The 19,854-nt window shown below is 52.0% G+C and overlaps 1 pseudogene; it reads right to left on the bottom strand.

Moving 5' to 3' along the window:
* Positions 1-767: 767 nt before the first annotated feature.
* LOC135291581 (zinc finger protein 23-like) overlaps positions 768-19,854 on the bottom strand; it is a 201,810-nt pseudogene continuing 182,723 nt past the window's right edge.

The following is a 19,854-nucleotide window of genomic DNA, read 5'->3' on the forward strand; positions in this document are numbered from 1 at the left end:
TGGGCAGTGCCCCAGCAGCCTCTGGGGAAAAACCTTTTCCTGAGATCCAACCTGAACCTGCCCCGACTCGGCTGCAGCCGTTCCCTCCAGTCCTGTCCCTGGGCACCAGAGGGAAGAGGTTCCCACAGCCCCAGCCAGGGACCTGCTCCCAAGGCTGTTGCCATGGCCACCAGGGCTGGGACAAGCTGGGATGCTCGATTTCCACAGGACGGGGTTTAGGATTGGGTTTCCCCAATGTCCTCTCCCACTAAAACCTCACTGCTGCTCTCTGCCCTCCACCTCCCATGGAAAGCACAAAAGGCAAAGATCCCAGGCTGGGATAAGAACAATTTATTTGGAACAGCAACGAGATAAAGAACAAACAGGAAGAGAAACAATATTGACAACAGAAGGGTTTTAAAAACGGGAAAACTACTACACAACGGTATCTTCCCAGCCATAATTTTCTCCTGCCTGGGAAGGACACCCTTCTCCTCAGGGGGAGATAGAGAGTGTCCCTTTCCTGCCCCTGGCAATGATCTGAGGTCAGAGTGAATGTAATGATACAGCCCTGGCCAGACCCTCATGTTCTTCAGGCTCACATCATGTCATTGGCAGGGGCAGGAGAAGGGACAGGTGTCTTCCCAGCATGGATCACAGTGAACACGTATCACCAGGGCCCTTCCAAACATGGTTCTCCCGTGGGGGATGAAGTTGGAGCAGTGCACAAAGCTCTTCCTGCAGTTGCAGCATTTGCATGTCTTCCCTTACTGGTGACTGTGTTGGTGTCTGCTCAAATGAGAGCTCTGTCTGAAGCTCTTCCCACACTGGGGACACTCGTAGGGCCTCTCCCCAGTGTGGATACGCCGGTGGGTGACAAGGTGGGAGTTGCGGTTGAAGCCCTTCCCGCAGTCAGAGCAGCGGAAGGGCCTCTCATCTGTGTGGATCCGCTGGTGCTGGAGGAGAGTGGAGCTCATGTGAAACCTCTTCCCACACTGGGGACACTGGTAGGGCTTCTCCCCAGTGTGGATGCGCTGGTGCTTCATGAGGTAGGAGTTGTACTTGAAGCTCTTCCCACAGTCAGTGCAGTGGAAGGGCCTCTCATCTGTGTGAATCCGCTGGTGGCAGAGGAGATTCGAGCTGGTGTGAAACCTCTTCTGGCACTCAGGACACTCGTAGGGCTTCTCCCGGGTGTGGATGCGTTGATGCCTGACAAGTTTTGAGCTGCAGCTGAAGCCCTTCCCACACTCCCCACACTTGTAGGGCCATTCCCCAGTGTGGATCATCTGGTGGCAGATCAGGGCGCTGCTCTGCCTGAAGCTCTTCCCACACTCCAAGCACTTGTAGGGCTTCTCCCCATCAGGAAGCTGCTCATGGACCACCAGCTCTGATCCCTGGCTGAAGCTCTGTCCACCTTCCTGGCACAGGGTGGGTCTTTCCTCCTCAGAGCACCCTGGGCTGGGTTTGCAGCCCCTCCTCCTGCAGGATCTCAGGGAATTTTCCTCCTTGTTAGATTCCTGTGCCATGGAGCCGCTCAAATCTGCCTCTTCCATGAGGTTCTGCCATGGGGATTTGTCCTCCCTGGTCTCTATTCTCAGCTTGTTTTCTGAGGAAGACAGGGCAAGGAGAGGATGGAATTTCCCTCCGTGCCAGAGGGGAGGGGAAGGAAATCCCCCCAGTTCATCTCTGGCAGGATGGCGTTGGCAGTGGGGCTGTCCTGCAGCCTTGGGCTGTGCTGGGCAGGGAGATGGAGCAGGAGAGATAAGGAAAGGGGCCCTGACTTCCTCCTCACCTGCCTGAGTATCTCGGGGCATCTTCCTCTTCCTCGCAGCCTTCTCCTCCATCTGGCAGTGGGCTTGGGATGTGAAATTCTGTTTTGGGAGGAAAGCAAGAGATTAGTGCATTGAGTTTTGTACTGGTTTGAAGGCAAACCAGGGGGAGATTTTAAGACAGAATTACAATTTAATAAGAAAATTAAGATCAAAGCAATGATACAGAAACACTGCCTTAAACTGACAGAGTCAGGATATCACCTGACACCCTGTTGCTCAGGGTGCTGGTAGGAGTCCCATTAAATGGTGGCTGCAGTCCTGTTGCAGTGATGATCATAATTCTGTCAAAGCAGATCTGTAGAAGGGTCTGGTCTTCCTCTGAAGGTCCAGTGGTGGTGATGGAGCTCTTGTCCTCTGGGAATCCATAGCCAAGGTGCTCCTGGTGCTGTAAGCCTCAGCTTATATCCAGGTAGGAATGCTTGGCTCCTCCCCCTGGGTGGAGCATCCCACAATGGGATGATGTCATTTTGCCAGTCCTGCAGGGACACTCAATGGCCCATTCACAGAAGATAGCCCCTGCAGGGCGTTATCAGGGCTGAGTCATGGAAGAGATAAAGAACACTGCCCCGCCTGTTTACAACAGTTTCTAAAGGTGGTGATGGAAAACATGCATTTGGTTACATCTTGCACTGCAACCTGAAACAGTGGGGTAATCCCTGCTGGGGAGGTGAACACCACCTCCCTTACGCAAACTGGCTCAGGTGTAAAACCCTCTCCCAGAGAAGGCCTCACACACAGGGGACAATGTCACACTTGCCCTGACTCAGGGGAGGTCTCTGTCCCTGTCACTCTCTTGCCCTCCCCCCTTTTTTTTCTTTTATTCCATCTCTCTCTACCTCACATTTACTGTTCAATAAAATCCACTTTGCATTTGGTCTCATTAGCACCTTAATTGGGGCAGAGGCATCTCTCTAACAATTTTCTTAACCAGATTGTGTATAATATTTTGACACAGTGCGTTTAGGCAGTGTTGTCTGACCCCAAGTGCCTTTGTCAGCAGCATGGTTCCCTCCTCTGTGGGAGGAGGGCTCTTTCTTTCCAGAGGAACTCTTGGAAACTTGGATGCAAATTCCTCTGAGCGACTTGTGGGAGAACTGATGAGGAAAATGGATGTTGTGGGTGGCCAGTGTAAAGAAAATATTTTGTTGTCTTTCCATGAAATGTTTGTTAAATCACTGGAGGAAAGTGAGCAAATGTTACCATTGATGCTGACAAGGTTCATTCAGGTTGAGGAACACAAGGCTACTAAACGTCCCAGAAGAAGCCCAGCTCAAGTAGCTAAATTCCCGAATAACTCCAGAATTCTGAGGCTTGGGGACTTTGCCAAATGTGAGAATCATTATTTTCTGTGTTCCTGTCACCTTTGTCACAGCCACACAGATTTTTTTCCTTCCTTTCAATAATCTGTATTGGGTCAAATTTTCACTTTTTCTTTTTCTTTTTTTTTTTTTTTTTTTTTTTTTTTTTTTTTTAATCAGAATCTTCCAGCAGCTGAGCTGGAGCTGTGCAGGAAGCGATGAAATTTGGAATTGACACAGAATTGCTTCTGTTGTTGGTTTATTAATGTTTGGGATTTATTTGTATTTTCCTCACATGTGACTTGTGAGAAAATCAAATCTTCATCAAAGTGATTTATGCAGATTGAAGTTTGATTTCTGCCAAGTTTATTTTGTCCAGTGCTCAGGGGATGCTGGAAGGGTCTCTGTGCCTCTCACCCTGGGGGATGCTTGGGAAGGGCTTGGGGGGGGTTGTCCCTCTCACCCCAGGCCGTTCTTGAGGGGGTGTCCCTGTCCCCCAGGGGGGCGTCCCTGTCCCTGTCACCCCAGGCCATTCCCCAGGGCGTCTCCATCATTCTCACCCCAAGGAATGCCTGGGGGCTCTCTGTCCCTCTCAGCCCCATGCCAATGGGGTGCTCAGGGCATTCTCTGTCCCCTCGCCCTGGGGGATGCTCAGGGGTCTCCATCCCGCTGGCCTCAGGGAATGCTTGTGCAGGGCTGGGGACCAGGGGCTCTGCGTCCTTCTCACCACTGAGGGTGCTCGGGGTTGGGGGGACTCTCCAACCTTCTCATCCCTGGGGAGGCCGTGGGGGTCTCTGTCCCTCTCAGCCCTGGTGTGACCCCTGGTCTTCCCTCTGGTGCCCAGGGACAGGACTGGAGGGAACGGCTGCAGCTGAGTCGGGGCAGGCTCAGGTTGGATCTCAGGAAAAGGTTTTTGCCCAGAGGCTGCTGGGGCACTGCTCAGGCTCCCCAGGGAAGGCTCCCAGCTCCAGGGCTCTCTGAGCTCCAGCAGCATTTGGACAGTGCTGCCAGGCCCAGGCTGGCATTGTTGGGGTGTCCTGTGCAGGGCCAGCAGTTGGACTCCAGGATCCTGATGGTCCCTCCCAGCTCAGCCAGTTCTGTGCATCTGCGATCCCATGACCCATAGCAACAGGGTCCTGGTGATGGTTGCCCATTAAGGATCAGATTTGTCACAGGCCCTCAGAGGGGTTCCATGGGGACTTTCCAAGTCTCCAGGCTGTTCAAGAGCTGGAATGTCACAGGCAGAGACAGGGGCTCCATGGACACCTCCCAGGGATTTCTGGGGATGGTAAAGAGCCCTGTGCTCAGAGGCAGTCACAGCCATTCCATGGTGACATCCCAGGGCACCTTGGGCTGCAAAGGCACCGATCTGTCACAGGCACTCACGGGGGCTCCATGGTGACATCGCAGGAGTCCCCAGGCTGCCAAAGAGCCGGGATGTCCCAGACACTCCCAGGGGTTCCTGTCATGGGCACAGTGGGAGCTTCAGGGAAAGTTTATTGGAGAGGCTCCTGTTAGGTCACGAGGTGCAGAAAGGATCCCAAATAGCCCCCACAGATCCCCAAATGTCACTGTGGAGTCAGAGATGACACAGACTCAGGTAGGAAGGCTGAGAGCTAAAAGCCACCCATTTATTCACTCCTCTTCTTTTATACCTTGGTTTGCTACAAGTGGACCTCATTGGTCATTTAATCAACACATTTCACATGATTGGCTAATGAAGAAAACACCTTCCATTAAACAACTTTTTGGAAAAAAAACCAACTTATTCCAAATACCACCTGTGGATAGTTACAATTCTTTCTCTCCAGCTTCCTAAAAGTTCCCAGACCAATTCATGGGAAAGCTTATCTTGCTTTCTCTGTCTCTGACCGGACTGTCATATCCACACCCAAATACCCCCAAGAACCTCCAGGCTTTCTAAGCTCTTTTTGTGAGAACAGCCTTGGAGCAGCTGGTTCCAATCCCAGCCCCAGACTTTTCAAGCGTTTGTGTGTAAAGAATTAATGAGGTGGAATTAACATTTTGTTGTGGTTTGACCAGGAAGTGAGTTTCTGGGAAAGTTGTGGTCAAACCAATCAGTGGCCAGATTTGAAAATTGCCACCAGGTGTGGCCACTGGGGGCCTGGATACGCCTCTGAGAACACACAGGGGTTAAAAGCAGAGGATTCCCAGAGGGACTCTCTATTTTGACTCCAGCGATGAGTTGATCTGACCTCTCCCCTGCCCAGCTGCGTCTGGGTGGGGCAGGGGAGGCCATGTGGCCTGTGGGGAGGGAGGCTGGAGCCCTGCAAGGTGCAGGGTGGAGGAGACCTGGGATGTTTGGGCAGCCCCCCCGGGAAAGAGTGATAGAGACTGTGCTGGCTGGAAATTTGATGTCTTGTGCTGGCACCACGGCCAGGAGAAGAAGGGGGGGCAAGGTGCCCAGCCGCAGGCAGACCATGGCTGAGGTTTTAACCCCTTTGGTACTGAAACAAGGGAAGCTGTAAAAACACTGATCCTCCCCAGCTGAGAATTGAGAGGGAACAAAGGATGAGCAAATGAGAAGAAGGTTTGAGTGAATAAAGAAATGCCAGCAGATGAGAAGCGCCGTAGATGGAGGAGATGATGGAGTGGACTGTTGGGCTAGACTTTTCTCTTACATGGCCATGGGACAGAACCAATTTCTTTCTGTAATGTAGAGACTGTACCTTGGGGGAGGCGGTTGGCCAAAAACCAAAAGTGACAAAGCTGTTGCAAGAAGAAGTAGAGGGAACAGAGACTGATGAGGAGGGTGTGGTGGAGCCCTCTGCCTTCAGAGGAGAAAGATCTCTGTTCACAAGGCCCTTCGGCCCCAAGGGGTGAAATAAGGGGGGGACAGGTGTCCCAAATAGTGAGAGGCTGCCACTTCCTGAAACTGAGTAAAGCATTCTTAAAAAGACCTAAGAAGCAGTTTGGATCCATGGCCGGTGGTGAGAGCACTGGACATGGAAGGAAGATAGTCACCATGGCAGATTCTCTCCGGGCGGCTGCCACGTGTGACACGGAAGCACAGGAGGTTCCAACTGTGTTTCGTGGGGAGGCCCATGGTGCAAGAGGGAGACTCCTCTCTCCTGATGAACTGGGGGAGGTTGTGTGAGAGATGATATTGGACTGAGAAGTGAGTGTTAGAGAGGATTGAGTGTTAGAAAGGTAGAAGGAGGAAGAGTGTTTTGGAAGTGTTCCATTGTGGATTGTCGTGTGTAATTTCTTTTTTTCCTTTTTTCCCCTTTTGTCTCTATGTTGTAGATTAATAAAGTGTTGGTTTTTGGTTTTTTTTTTCCGCTCCATTCCCAAGTTGGAGCCTGCTTTGTTCTGTTTCCAAGTCCCATCTCACAGTAACCATTTTGCAAATATACCTTTCATGGGAGCACTGGCATTGTGCCAGGGTCAAACCACCTTTATAGAATTTGTTTCACAGGATTAAGGATGGCAAACCAGAGATTTTTATATAAATATCTATTATAGCAGTGATGAGACAAAATTGTCTTAATCAGAAATATTTACACCAATATATAAGAGCTATAACATATTATAATGTATAGAGTACTTGGAAGTGATTTCAAAGCAACTGTGTTAAAGCAAAACCAGTTATTTAAGAGAGATTAATGTCACTCCCCAAGACTAATGATTGTGGGCAAATTCCTTTGGCTCAGCCTGGAACAGTGACCTTGAGGGGCGTCCCCACTGTAGGGAGGAATCTCCACACCCCCAAGCAGGGAAATGTCAGGAGACGCTGCTGTTAAAATCTGGGACGGGGCTTCTCTAGTCTGAAGTGCTGCCCTGTCAGTCAGATGTGCCCAGGCTGGGCCAGTTCAGCAGCTCTGCAGAAGCTCTCAGTGCTGTCCCTTGGTTGTTCCTTTCTCTGTGAATTATTCCATCCCTGCCACAGCTTCCTCTCCCTCTCAGGATTTTGGGATGGAGAAGTCTGCTTTCAGCATTATTCACCCTAAAAGCAACATGACCCTCCTCCTTCATTTCCCACTGGGGGCTTTGCAAACAGGGCCTGGCTGGAGTTGTTGGAGCCCATTGCAGGCAGAGCCTCCTGCTCCAGCAGGAACTGCCTTTCCTGTGCCAGGAGCAGGGCAGGTCCCGCTGCAGGAAAAGCCCCAGGCCAGCCCCAGCACAGGGAAGGGCTCGGGCACAAGGGCAGAGTGCCATGCTGGGAGCTGTGCCAGGCAGAGCCTGAGGCACCAAAGGCACCTTGGCAGCAGCAGCTGCTTGCAGGCCATGGCCAGAAGCCTCCCTTGGCAGCCCGGCCTGGTGGCCAGCACTGCAGAGCTGCTGCCTCAGGGCTCATTTCTGCCTGGGCTCTGAAAAGCCACTTCTGTTCCAGAAGCCTGCCTGGGAAGCCATTGGCCCCTGCACCTTGGGGACAAGATATGAATGACAAAACTCTTCATGCCAGCAGAGACAAGGCAGGGGCAGAGGAAAGGGGAGAGCCAGGCCCAGGGCACAGGGCTGCCATGGTGATGGCTGTGAGGTCACTGCCCCTGCAGCAGCCTGGCTGCCCTCAGCAGTCATTCTGGCCAGAAGCGTTGTGATGGCACCCAGCACATCAGAGAACCCACACAACAGGAATTCTGTCCTTGGGGATGAGGGTGTTTCACTGGGTCAGGCTGCACAAAGCTCCTGCTCTTGGATAATTCCTGAGATGGGCATCCGCTTCTCTGGAAAAAACAGTTGCAGTTTTGTGCCATTCTCATAATTGAAAAATATTTCCTCCTTTTAACAAAAGTAAATCCACCCTCATTCAGTTCAGAGATATTGAGCCTTGTTCTGTCACTGCAAGATTTGGGAGAACGTAACTTTGACCACTATTTTTCCATTTGCACAGACTTTGGAGAGGACCCAGAAATCTCTCAAGATGGGGTTTGGAGGCCGCATCACATAACCAGCAGGTAGAAGGTGGTGGCTCTGGGCTCAAAAGTGTGGAGACTGAGGACAGAACAGTAGTAGCCTGAGAGGGATTGAAGGGTGGTGTCAGAGAGGCCGGAGCTTTTCTTCATATAGGATATAAGCATGAGAAGGCAACAATGGCACCAAGGGCAGCTGGGGAGGCCCAGCCTGAACGCCATGAGAAAGGAATTTCTCTCCCGGGGCAGGGCTGTGGTGCAACACATCCCACAGGAGAAGCCCGGAGCAGCCCAAGGCTGTGTGTGGGCAGGCAGAGGCAGGCAGGAGGCAGAGCTGCCAGCAAAGGAAGAGGCCAGCCAGGTGGGGCAGCCGGGGGATGACGACAGCCTGCAGGGACAGAGGCACAGGGCAGGGACACTGTAGGACAGCCTGGGCTGCACAGGGCACAGGGATGGGCAGCAGCAGCAAGGCCCTGACAGAGCCAACTTGGGCAGCATTTTGGCCATGGCTGTTGGCCCTGGGCCTGAGCCAGGAGCAGGAGACAAGTGACCCTTGCAGGCCTGGGGCCTCATTGCCTCCTTGTCCCTGCTCAGCAGCCTGGCACGGGCTGCCCCATGGTCCTGCCCTTGGCATTGCACATCCCCACATCCCAGTGCCCACCCGGGAAGAGCCCTGAGCAAGGAGGGAGGGACAGGATCTGCCTTGCCAGGGGCTGGAGCTCAGGCCTTGGCCCTTTGCATTCCTGAAACACATCCAGGTTTGCTCAGCACCAGAGACACCTTTCCTTTGCTTGTCCCCAGCAGTCATCACTGCCTCCAGTGTTCTGCTCTACCTGAAACCTGGGGACACTTTCACATGAGTTGTGTCCCTCAGTGGGACCCATTTAAAGTTAAAGAAAGTTTGGACTTTGATTTTGAGTCCCTGAGAAGCTTTTTGAGCAGACTGCGAGGGACTGAGTCTGATGCAAAGAGCACCAAAGCCCCAGAGGGTCATTAAAGTCCTTGTGCTGTGTCTGTGCTGCTGAGCTGGGCCGGGCTCCTGGCCCAGAGGCAGCTCCTGGCAAGGGCAGCGCTGCAGAGAGACAGCTCTGGCCCGGAGCAGCTCCTGTGCACAGCCCAGCAGGGCTGGGGCACTGCCAGGGCAGCTCAGGGACACCAGCAGGGCACAGCCAGAGCTGACAGGGGCTCAGCACTGGCAGGGGCTGGGGGATGTCCCAGAGGGGGCTGTGTCACAGCGGCACCTCTGTGGCTGTGTCCTAGAGGCACAGAGCAGCTGTGATGTCAGCAAGGGGCTGTGTGACAGCACAGAGTGGGCTGTGTGAGGTCACAGGTTGGGCTATGACATCACAGAGTTTGTTGTGTGAGGTCATTGGGCAGCTACAGCATCATAGAGGGGATTCTGTGACATCACAGAGCAGGCTGTGACTTCATGGTATGGCTGTATGACATCATAGAGCAGGCTGTGAGGTCAAAGTATGTGCTGTGGCATTACAGAGTGGCAGTATGGTATCACAGAGAGGTTTTTGTGACATCACTGAGGGTGTTGTGACATCACAGAGCTGTCTGCAATGTCATAGAGTAGGGTGTGAGGCCATGCAGTAGCCTCTGCCATCATGGAAGGTGGCTCTGTGACATCAGAGAGTGGGTTGTGACATCCCTGGGTGGCTGAGTAACATCATAGAGCCAGCTGTGATGTCATAGAACAGACTGTGACATCACATGGTGACATTGTGACATCACCGAATCTTCTGTGACATCACAGTGCAGCTTTATGATATCACAGACTGATATTCCAGCACTGGCCCTGTGATATCATGAAGGGGCTTTGTGACATCCCAGAGCAGGCTGTGATATCACAGAGCAGTTGTGTGTGTCATCACTGAGTTGCCTGTGACATCATAAAGTAGGCTCTGTGACAACATAGTCTGGACATCATAGAATGGATTCTGCCATCACAGGGTATCTGTGTGACATCACAGAGGGGTTGTGACATCATAGAATGGCTGTGTGACATCCCAGGGTAGGATGTGTAATATCACAAGATTAACTGTGACATCATAATGAGGGCTGTGGCATCACAAAGGTGCTGTGTGACATCACAGGGGCTGTGTGAGGGCACTGGGGAGGTCACTCTGCCCCAGCCCCCCTCACAGTTCCCCCAGAGCAGTCCAACCCTGCTCGTGCACAGCGGAGTCCCCTGTCCCCCCGGGTCCCCCTGCCCCCAGCGCTGCAGCCTCCCCCAGAGGATGTTCCACAAGATTGACCCCAGAGCCTGACACGGGGACGGGGTGCCAGGGCCCTGAGGGGTGGGACAGGGGGACAGAGACCCCCTGACAGTGTACCTATGTCCCCGAATGCCAGAGCCTGGGCCAGGATTCCTTCACCCTGCTACGAATGAGGGCTTGAGAGTGTTGAAAAAATCCCCAGCAAGGGATCAGCAAAAACCCGATTTCATATTAAGCGACAGCACCACAAAGTTCCTTGGCAAGAGTCACTCTGCTCCTGACTGGACACTTCAGGCACGCCGGGGGAACAAAGCAACAACAAAACCAAACCAAATCCAGGCAAATAAAGCAGAAATGAACCAAGAACTGTCCCTGTGTATGTGTGTGTGAGACACAAGGACAGTGAGGACAAGGATAAAAGGAATATGATCTAAAAGCTGAACAGAGCTCAAACTTAAGGACTTCACTTATACCTTAACCTTAACTTCTACCGTAAACTTCAGAATTTAGCAAAAGAACAACACTTAACAGTCTTTAACCTCATTTATAGCCTATGACTAAATAATTTAACAGCGGAATAATACGTAACAATAGTCATCTTAGCTAATAACTTAAATTAAACCTAACAAATTAGCAAAAGAGCAACTCTTAGAAGCAATTAATTTAGCTTAGACCTTGTGACTTGACCTCACTTACAGGCCTGACTTGACTCAGCTATCCAAGGCAGTCCAGCCCCTCCGAGAGCAGCATTTCTGCCACATTTCCCCAGCACAGGCACTCCTGTGTGCACACAGACACAAAGAGTCAGTGCAAGGCACCTGTGAGAAATTCCCCTGAGGGCAGGAAATGCTCCCTGTGGATGCTTTGGCATCTCCCCAGCGGGTGAAGGGTTGAGCCTGGAGGAGTGGGGGGATCGGCCCAGGCTCCCTCGTTGTTCAGGATCCCCGAGTGCAGCAAACGAGAGAGTTCCCGGCTGGGAGAGGCCCCACTCAGAGGGAGTCGCTGGCCCAGGAGAGCTCCAAGGGGCTCCTTTTGCAGCGCTGTTTGTAGGGCCCCAAGAGAGGGGCTTCAGTCACAGCAATGGTTCATCCTGGCCGCACTTGGCATCAACAGCTTTCTTTGGCAGTGTGAGAACAGGGATGTTGTGCCACTGAGGGAACAAAACCAGTTCCCAGGGCTGCTCCTCCAGCAAGCAGGAGCTGGTTGGGCAGCAGCAGTGCCTGGAGCAGACAGTGTTTGTGCTGAGCTGCAGAGGAGCTGAGCCCAGGGGCTGTTGGCCAAGGCCGAGGCCCAAGGAGCATTTCTGAGCTTGCAGGGCGGCCTGAGAAGGGGAGGGGCGAATGCAGCAGCACAGGGCCCATGGAAGCAAGGGACCATGGTGACACTGTGGGGCCCTGTGAGACCAAGGGACCATTGTGACACTGTTGGGCCCTGTGACACCAAGGCACCATTGTGACACTGTGGGGTCTCATGGAATAATGGAGAGCACTGTGACATTGCTGGTCCTCATGGCACCAAGGGGACCGTACTGTCGCTCTGTGGCTCCATGGAATGTAGGGATCATTGTGATACTGTGAGGCCCCATCAAAGCAAGGGGCCATTGTGACACCACAGGGCCTCCTGGAACTGTGGGGACCATTATGACACTTTGGGGTGTCATGGAACCATTGGAGGCCATTGTGACTTTGTGAGACTCCATGGAGACAAAAGTCCATCGAGGCATTGCAAGGCATTATGGCATCATGGAGAGACAATTAAGAGACTTCACAGCCTCATGGAACGAAGGGGCCATTTTGACACTGAGGCACACCATAGAATCGTGGAGACATTGTGACATTGAGGGGACTCATGGGATCATGGAGACCATTGTGACACTATGAGGGCCCAGGAAATATTCAAAGCATGGTGACACTGTAAGGCTTTATGGAACCAGTGAGACCATTGTGACCCTGGGGATCCCCACAGAACCAAGAGGACCATTGTGGTACTGTGGGGCCTCATGAAACCAAGAGGCCTTTGTGACACTGCAGGGCTGCATGGAACCAAAGCTCCAGGGTGACACTGGAGCCTTATGTCATCAGAGGTCCATTGTCACACTGTGGAGCTAATGGAGACTATTGTGACACTTCAAACTCCCAGGATCCAGAGGTCCATTATGACATTGCAGGGCTCATGGAACCAAGGGAACATGGGACAGGTTTGGCTGGTTTGGCCTCACAGGGGCTGCCAGACAGCTGATCTTGGCAGGTTAAGGGTCTCTTCTGAACTGCTTTTCAAATACTGGGGCTCTGTGCTTTCCTTCCTATGGAAAAGAACTGTCCTTCTTCTCCAGGCACCCATGCCCAGAACTGGGATTTCACCTCCAAATTTCCTTATATCCAGGGATTGTTCCCATTGGAATATTGCCAGGACAAATCTTGCTGGCAGTGATTTCTCATCAGTCCCCAAAACACTGGGGAAGGATCTGTGCTCTTCTTCCTATGGGAAAGAACTCTCCTGCTTCTCCAGGCCCCAATGGCTGAGAGGCTTCCACCTCCAAAATTCCTAAAATTCAAAGACTGCTCCCAGACAAAATCTGCCATTCCTGATAAGGCTGGATGGCCTTGGACTAGTGAGGCTCTCACCTGTGTTCTAAACACTGGGGCTCTGTGCTTTCCTTCCTATGGAAAAGAACTGTCCTTCTTGTCCAGGTGCCCATGGCCAGAGTCAGGATTTCATCTCCAACATTCCCTACTGTGACAGACTGAAGGAGATTGTTGGCTCAAAACATTTCATTTGAAGCAGAGGAAGGGGCAGGTCCAGCCTTGCCCTGCCCTGGAACCTCAGCACTGCCCTGCTCTGCAACCCCAATCCCCCCAGAGCCTCTAACCCAGCCCAGCAGTGGCTGCCAGTCCCTGGCACAGCACAGGCAATGCTCCACAGCCACGTCTGCAGCCCCCAGCCCAGCTCCTGAATGTCTCCTTGGGAGGTCTGGGCATGTAGAAGAATGAGCCCCTTGAGGGCTGACCCTGTTTGGACAAGCTGCTCCTCACCCCCAGCCTCACCATGTCTCGATGCGTGGCTCCTCCCTCTGGGCAGAGCACCTCACAGTGGGATGATGTAATTTTTATCAGTCCTGCAGTTACACTCAATGGCCCATTAACAAAAGATATCTCCCTGGAGGGAGGATTGATTTGTTGAAGAGATAAAGAAAACTGCCCAATTAGCAGAATATAACTGCCCTACCTCTGACAGATGGCAAATACGATACACGCATTGTCGTTCAATCCAGAACAACAGGAGTTCAAATTAATGGAATTTAACTTAACATTGCTCAAATCTGACAATAATGAAGCTTAACTTTGCTTAGTGTTATCAACCCGGAATTTGGATTAAATTAAACATTAGAGAATCAAAAATTTATATCCTTAAAAGTTATACATACAACAAAATTTAACTTATTCTGATGCTATTAATGGAAATAAGGCACTGAAAAAGTTGAACAATCCGCAATTGAAATAACAGTGTGATGGATTTACTGGAGGGATTAAAAGGATGTAATAAGTATGTCATGTTTTTATGTAATTTAGTTTTGAGAGAAGCCCATGGTAGCCAAAAATTTTATGCAAGCATAAATTTACTAAGACCTTTTAAAGTGCAGTTTTCCTGAAAGAAACAATGTGGAATTCAGCAAATTGCCCGGCAAACCAGCAGCTTCTTGAAATTGTATTTAGTGTGATTCCAGATGGTCAATTTACCAGCATTTCTGTTAAAGAACCTCCAGCCAGTGCCGTGGTGGGGGGTCCTGGCGGAGCCGCGCCGGGGGCTCGGGGGAACCGCGCCGGGAGCAGCCGAGCCACGCACCCCAAAGCGCCTGCGGTTCCCCCTCCTGCCCCAGAGCCTGTGAATGTGCCTCCGTGCCAGAGGGAAGGGGCAGGAGATCCCCCAGTGCATCCCCAGCAGGATGGCGTTGGCAGTGGGGTTGTCCTGCAGCCAGGGGCCATGCTGGGCTGGGAGATGGAGCAGGAGAGAGGGGGAAAGGGGCACTGACTTCCTCCTCACCTGCCTGAGTTTCTCAGAGCATCTTTCTCTTCCCTGCAGGCTTCTCCTACATGGGCCAAGGTTTGGTAATGGGAAATCCTGGTTTGGGGAAAAACAAGGGATGAGCACAGTGAGTCTGAAGGTCCTCTGCTCAAGTCCATCTCTAGAAGTCGCCTGGTGTCCATAAAAACCTTCAAAAAGCGGAAGTGAATTAAAAAAAAAAAGGCACCAGGAGTGTCCCATTTCGAGTCTCATCCCTCTGGGTCTCTGGTGGTGCCTCCTGTCATGGCTGCTGAGGATCCCCGGCCTCCCCAGGGATGAGAAGGTCAGAGCGCCCCCCCAGCCCTAAGCACCCTCAGCGGTGAGAGGGACACAGAGCCCCTGGTCCCCAGCCCTGCACAAGCATTCCCTGAGGCCAGCGGGATGGAGAGACACCAGAGCAACCACCAGGGCAAGGGGACAGAAACCCCTGAGCATCCCCTGGGCTGAGAGGGACAGAGACTGCCCCAAGCACCCCCTTGGCATGGGGGTGAGCACCCCACTTCCTGGGCTGAGAATAATGGAGACCCACTGGGGAATGGCCTGGGGTGACAGGGACAGGGACAACCCTCCCATGCCCCTCCCAAGCATGGCCCAGGGCGAGAGGCGCAGAGACCCCTTCAGCATCCCCTGGGCACTGGACAAAATAAACTTGGCAGGAATTAAATTTAACGCTGCATAAATCACTTGGATGAAGATTTGATTTTTTCACAAGTAACATTAGAGGAGAAAACAAATAAATCCCAAAGATTAATAAACCAACAATAGAAGCAATTCTGTGGCAATTCCAAGTTTCATCGGTTCCTGTACAGCTCCAGCTCAGCTGCTGGCAGGTTCCCAAAAAAGAAAAGTGGAAATGTGGCCCAATACAGATTATTAAAAGGAAGGGAAAGCACTGTGGAGCTGTCATGAGTGTGACAGGGACGAAGAGAATAATGATTCTCACATTTGGCAAAGTCCCCAAGCCTCTGAATTTGGGAGTTATTTGGGAATTTAGCTCCTTGAGCTGGGCACTTCTAGCAGCCTCGTGTTCCTCACCTTGGGGTGAATGAACCTTGTCAGCCTCACTGGTGTCATTTGCTCACATTCCTCCAGTGATTTGATCAAATGTTTCAAAGATGGACAACAATATATTTTCTTTACACTGGCCACCCACAACAGCCATTTTCCTCATCAGTTCTCCCACAAGTTGCTCAGAGGAATTTGCATCCAAGTTTCCAAGAGGTTCTCTGGAAAGAAAGAGCTCTCCTCCCACAGAGCAGGGAACCATGCTGCTGACAAAGGCACTTGGGGTCAGACAACACTGCGTAAACACACTGTGTCAAAATATTATACACAATCTGGTTAAGAAAATTGTTAGAGAGATGCCTCTGCCCCAGTTAAGGTGCTAAGGAGACCAAATGCAAAGTGGATTTTATTGAACAGTAAATGTGAGGTAGAGAGAGATGGAATAAAAGAGAAAAAAGGGAGAGGGCAAGAGAGTGACAGGGACAGAGACCTCCCCTGGGGTGGGGCAAGTGTGACATTGTCCCCTGTGTGTGAGGCCTTCTCAGGGAGAGGGCTTTACACCTGAGCCAGTTTGGGTAAGGGGGGTGGTGTTCACCCCCCGAGCAGGGATTACCCCACTGTTTCAGGTTGCAGTCCAAGATGTAACCAAATGCAATGTTTTCCATCACCACCTTTAAAAACTGTTATAAACGGGCGGGGCAGTGTTCTTTATCTTCCCATGACTCAGCCCTGATAACGCCCTCCAGGGGCTCTCTTCTGTGAATGGGCCATTGAGTGTCCCTGCAGGACTGATAAAATGACATCATCCCATTATGGGATGCTCCGCCCAGGGGGAGGAGCCAAGCATTCCTACCTGCATATAAGCTGAGGCTTCGGATACCAGGAGCACCTTGCCTGCTGGATTCCCAGAGGACAAGAGCTCCATCACCAGCAATGGACCTTGAGAGGAAGACCAGACCCTTCTACAGGATCACTGCCTTGACAGAATCACGATCATCGCTGCAACAGGACTGCAGCCACCATTTAATGGGACTGCTCGCAGCACCCTGAGCAACAGGGTGTCAGGTGATATCCTGACTCTGTCAGTTTAAGGCAGTGTTTCTGTATCATTGCCTTGATCTTAATTTTCTTATTAAATTGTAATTCTGTCTTAAAATCTCCCCCTGGTTTGCCTTCAAACCAGTACAAAACTCAATGTACTAATCTCTTGTTTTCCTCCCAAAACAAAATTTCACATCCCAAACCCACTGCCAGATGGAGGAGATGGCTGTGAGGAAGTGGAAGATGCCTCGAGACACTCAGGCAGGTGAGGAAGAAGTCAGGACCCTTTTCCCCCTCTCTCCTGCTCCATCTCCCTGCCCAGCACAGCCCAAGTCTGCAGGACAGCCCCACTGCCAATGCCATCCTGCCAGGGATGCACTGGGAGGATTTCCTTCCCCTCCCCTCTGGCATGGAGGGAAATTCCATCCTCTCCTTGCCCTGTCTTCCTCAGACAACAAGCTGAGAATAGAGACCAGGGAGGACAAATCCCCATGGCAGAACCTCGTGAAAGAGGCAGATTTGAGCGGCTCCATGGCACAGGAATCTAACAAGGAGGAAAATTCCCTGAGATCCCGCAGGAGGAGGGGCTTCAATCCCAGCCCAGGGTGCTCTGAGGAGGAAAGACCCACCCTGTGCCAGGAAGGTGGACAGAGCTTCAGCCAGGGATCGGAGCTGGTGGTCCATGAGCAGCTTCCTGATGGGGAGAAGCCCTACAAGTGCTTGGAGTGTGGGAAGAGCTTCAGGCAGAGCAGCACCCTGATCCGCCACCAGATGATCCACACTGGGAAATGGGTCTGTGAGTGTGGGGAGTGTGGGAAGGGCTTCAGCTGCAGCTCAGAACTTGTCAGGCATCAACGCATCCACACTGGGGAGAGGCCCTACGAGTGTCCTGACTGTGGGAAGAGGTTTCACACCAGCTCCAACCTCCTCCAGCACCAGCGGATTCACACAGATGAGAGGCCCTTCCGCTGCTCTGACTGCGGGAAGGGCTTCAACCGCAACTCCCACCTTGTCACCCACCAGCGTATCCATACCAGGGAGAGGCCCTACGAGTGTCCCCAGGGTGGGAAGAGCTTCAGACAGAGCTCTCATTTGAGCAGACACCAACAGAGTCACCAGTAAGGGAAGACATGCAAATGCTGCAACTGCAGGAAGAGCTTTGTGCACTGCTCCAACTTCATCCCCCATGGGAGAACCATGTTTGGAAGAGCCCTGGTGATACGTGTTCACTGTGATCCATGCTGGGAAGACACCTGTTCGTTTTCCTGCCCCTGCCAATGACATGATGTGAGCCTGAAGAACATGAGGGTCTGGCCAGGGCTGTGTCATTACATTCACTCTGACCTCAGGTCATTGCCAGGGGCAGGAAAGGGACTCTCTCTCTCTCTATCTCCCCCTGAGGAGAAGGGTGTCCCTCCCAGGCAGGAGAAAATTAAGGCCAGGAAGATACTGTTGTGTAGTAGTTTTCCCTTTTTTAAAACCCTTCTGTTGTCAATATTGTTTCTGTTCCTGTTTGTTCTTTATCTCGTTGCTGTTCCAAATAAATTGTTCTTATCCTAGGCCAGGATCTTTGCCTTTTGTTATTTCCATGGGAGGTGGGAGGGCAGCGAGCGGCAGTGCGGTTTTAGCGGAGCAGGACATTGGGGAATCTCATTCCTAAACCCAGCTTGTGGAAACCGAGCATCCCAGCTTGTCCCAGCTGTGGTGGCCATGGCAACAGCCTTGGGAGCGGGTCCCTGGCTGGGGCTGTGGGAACCTCTTCCCTCTGGTGCCCAGGGACAGGACTGGAGGGAACAGCTGCAGCTGAGTCGGGGCAGGCTCAGGTTGGATCTCAGGAAAAGGTTTTTCCCCAGAGGTTGCTGGGGCACTGCCCAGGCTCTCCAGGGAAGGCTCCCAGCTCCAGGGCTCTCTGAGCTCCAGCAGCGTTTGGACAGCGCTGCCAGGCCCAGGCTGGCATTGTTGGGGTGTCCTGTGCAGGGCCAGCAGTTGGACTCCAGGATCCTGATGGGTCCCTCCCAGCTCAGCCAGTTCTGTGGATCTGGGATCCCATGACCCATTCCAACAGGGTCCTGGTGATGGTTGCCTGCTAAGGATCAGATTTGTCACAGGCCCTCAGAAGGGTTCCATGGGGACTTTCCAAAAGTCTCAGAATCACAGAATCACAGAATAATGAGGTTGGAAGAGACCTCTAAGATCATCAAGTCCAACCTATGCCCTAACATCTCAACTAGACTATAGCACCAAGTGCCATGTCCAGTCTTTTTTTAAACACATCCAGAGATGGTGATTCCACCACCTCCCTGGGAAGACATTCCAGTGCTTTATTATTCTTTCAGTGAAAATTTTTTTCCTAATATCTAACCTATACCTTCCCTGACGTAGCTTGAGACTGTGTCCCCTTGTTCTGTCAGTTGCTGCCTGGTGGAAGAGACCGACCCCCACCTGTCTACAACCTCCCTTCAGGAAGTTGTAGAGAGCAATAAGGTCACCTCTAAGCCTCCTCTTGTCCAGGCTAAACAACCCCCGTTCCTTCAAACGTTCCTCGTAGGGCTTGTTTTCCAAGCCCCTCACCAGCCTCGTTGCTCTCCTCTGGACACGCTCAAGCATCTCAATATCCTTCCTAAATTGAGGGGCCCAGAACTGGACACAGTACTCAAGATGTGTGCCAGTGCCGAGTACAGGGGGAGAATGACCTCCCTGCTCCTGCTGGTCACACAATTCCTAATGCAGGCCAGGATGCCGTTGGCCTTCTTGGCCAACAAGGCACATTGCTGGCTCATATCCAGTCGGCTGTCAACCAGCACCCCCAGGTCCCTTTCTGCCTGAACACTGTCCAGCCACACCGTCCCCAGCCTGTAACGCTGTAGGGGATTTTTGTGGCCAAAATGCAGAACTCGGCACTTAGACTTATTAAACTTCATACTGTTGGACTCTGCCCATCCATCCAACCGATCTAAGTCTCCCTGCAGAGCCCTCCTTCCTTCCAATAGATCAACACAAGCTCCCAGCTTAGTGTCGTCTGCAAATTTACTAATGAAGGACTCGATGCCCTCATCCATGTTATCAATAAAAATATTAAATAGAACTGGTCCCAGTACAGACCCCTGAGGGACACCACTGGTAACTGGTCGCCATCTGGATGCAGCACCATTCACAACCACTCTCTGGGCCCGGCCATGCAGCCAGTTCCTAACCCAGCCAAGAGTGCTCCTATCCAAGCCATGGGCTGCCAGCTTTTCCAGGAGTGTGCTGTGGGAGACAGTATCAAAGGCCTTGCTGAAGTCTAAATAGACAACATCCACAGCCTTTCCTGCATCCATCAGACGAGTTACCTGGTCATAGAAGGAGACCAGGTTGGTCAGACATGACCTACCCTTCATAAACCCATGCTGACTCGGTCTGATACCCCGGCCATCTTGTAAGTGCTGTGTGATAGCACTTAGTATGAACCGTTCCATTATCTTACCTGGTACTGAGGTCAGGCTAACTGGCCTGTAATTACCAGGATCCTCCTTCCCACCTTTTTTGTAAACAGGTG

The sequence above is a fragment of the Passer domesticus genome, assembly GCF_036417665.1.
Source record: "Passer domesticus isolate bPasDom1 chromosome 8 unlocalized genomic scaffold, bPasDom1.hap1 SUPER_8_unloc_1, whole genome shotgun sequence".
Taxonomy (NCBI): Eukaryota; Metazoa; Chordata; class Aves; order Passeriformes; family Passeridae; genus Passer; species Passer domesticus.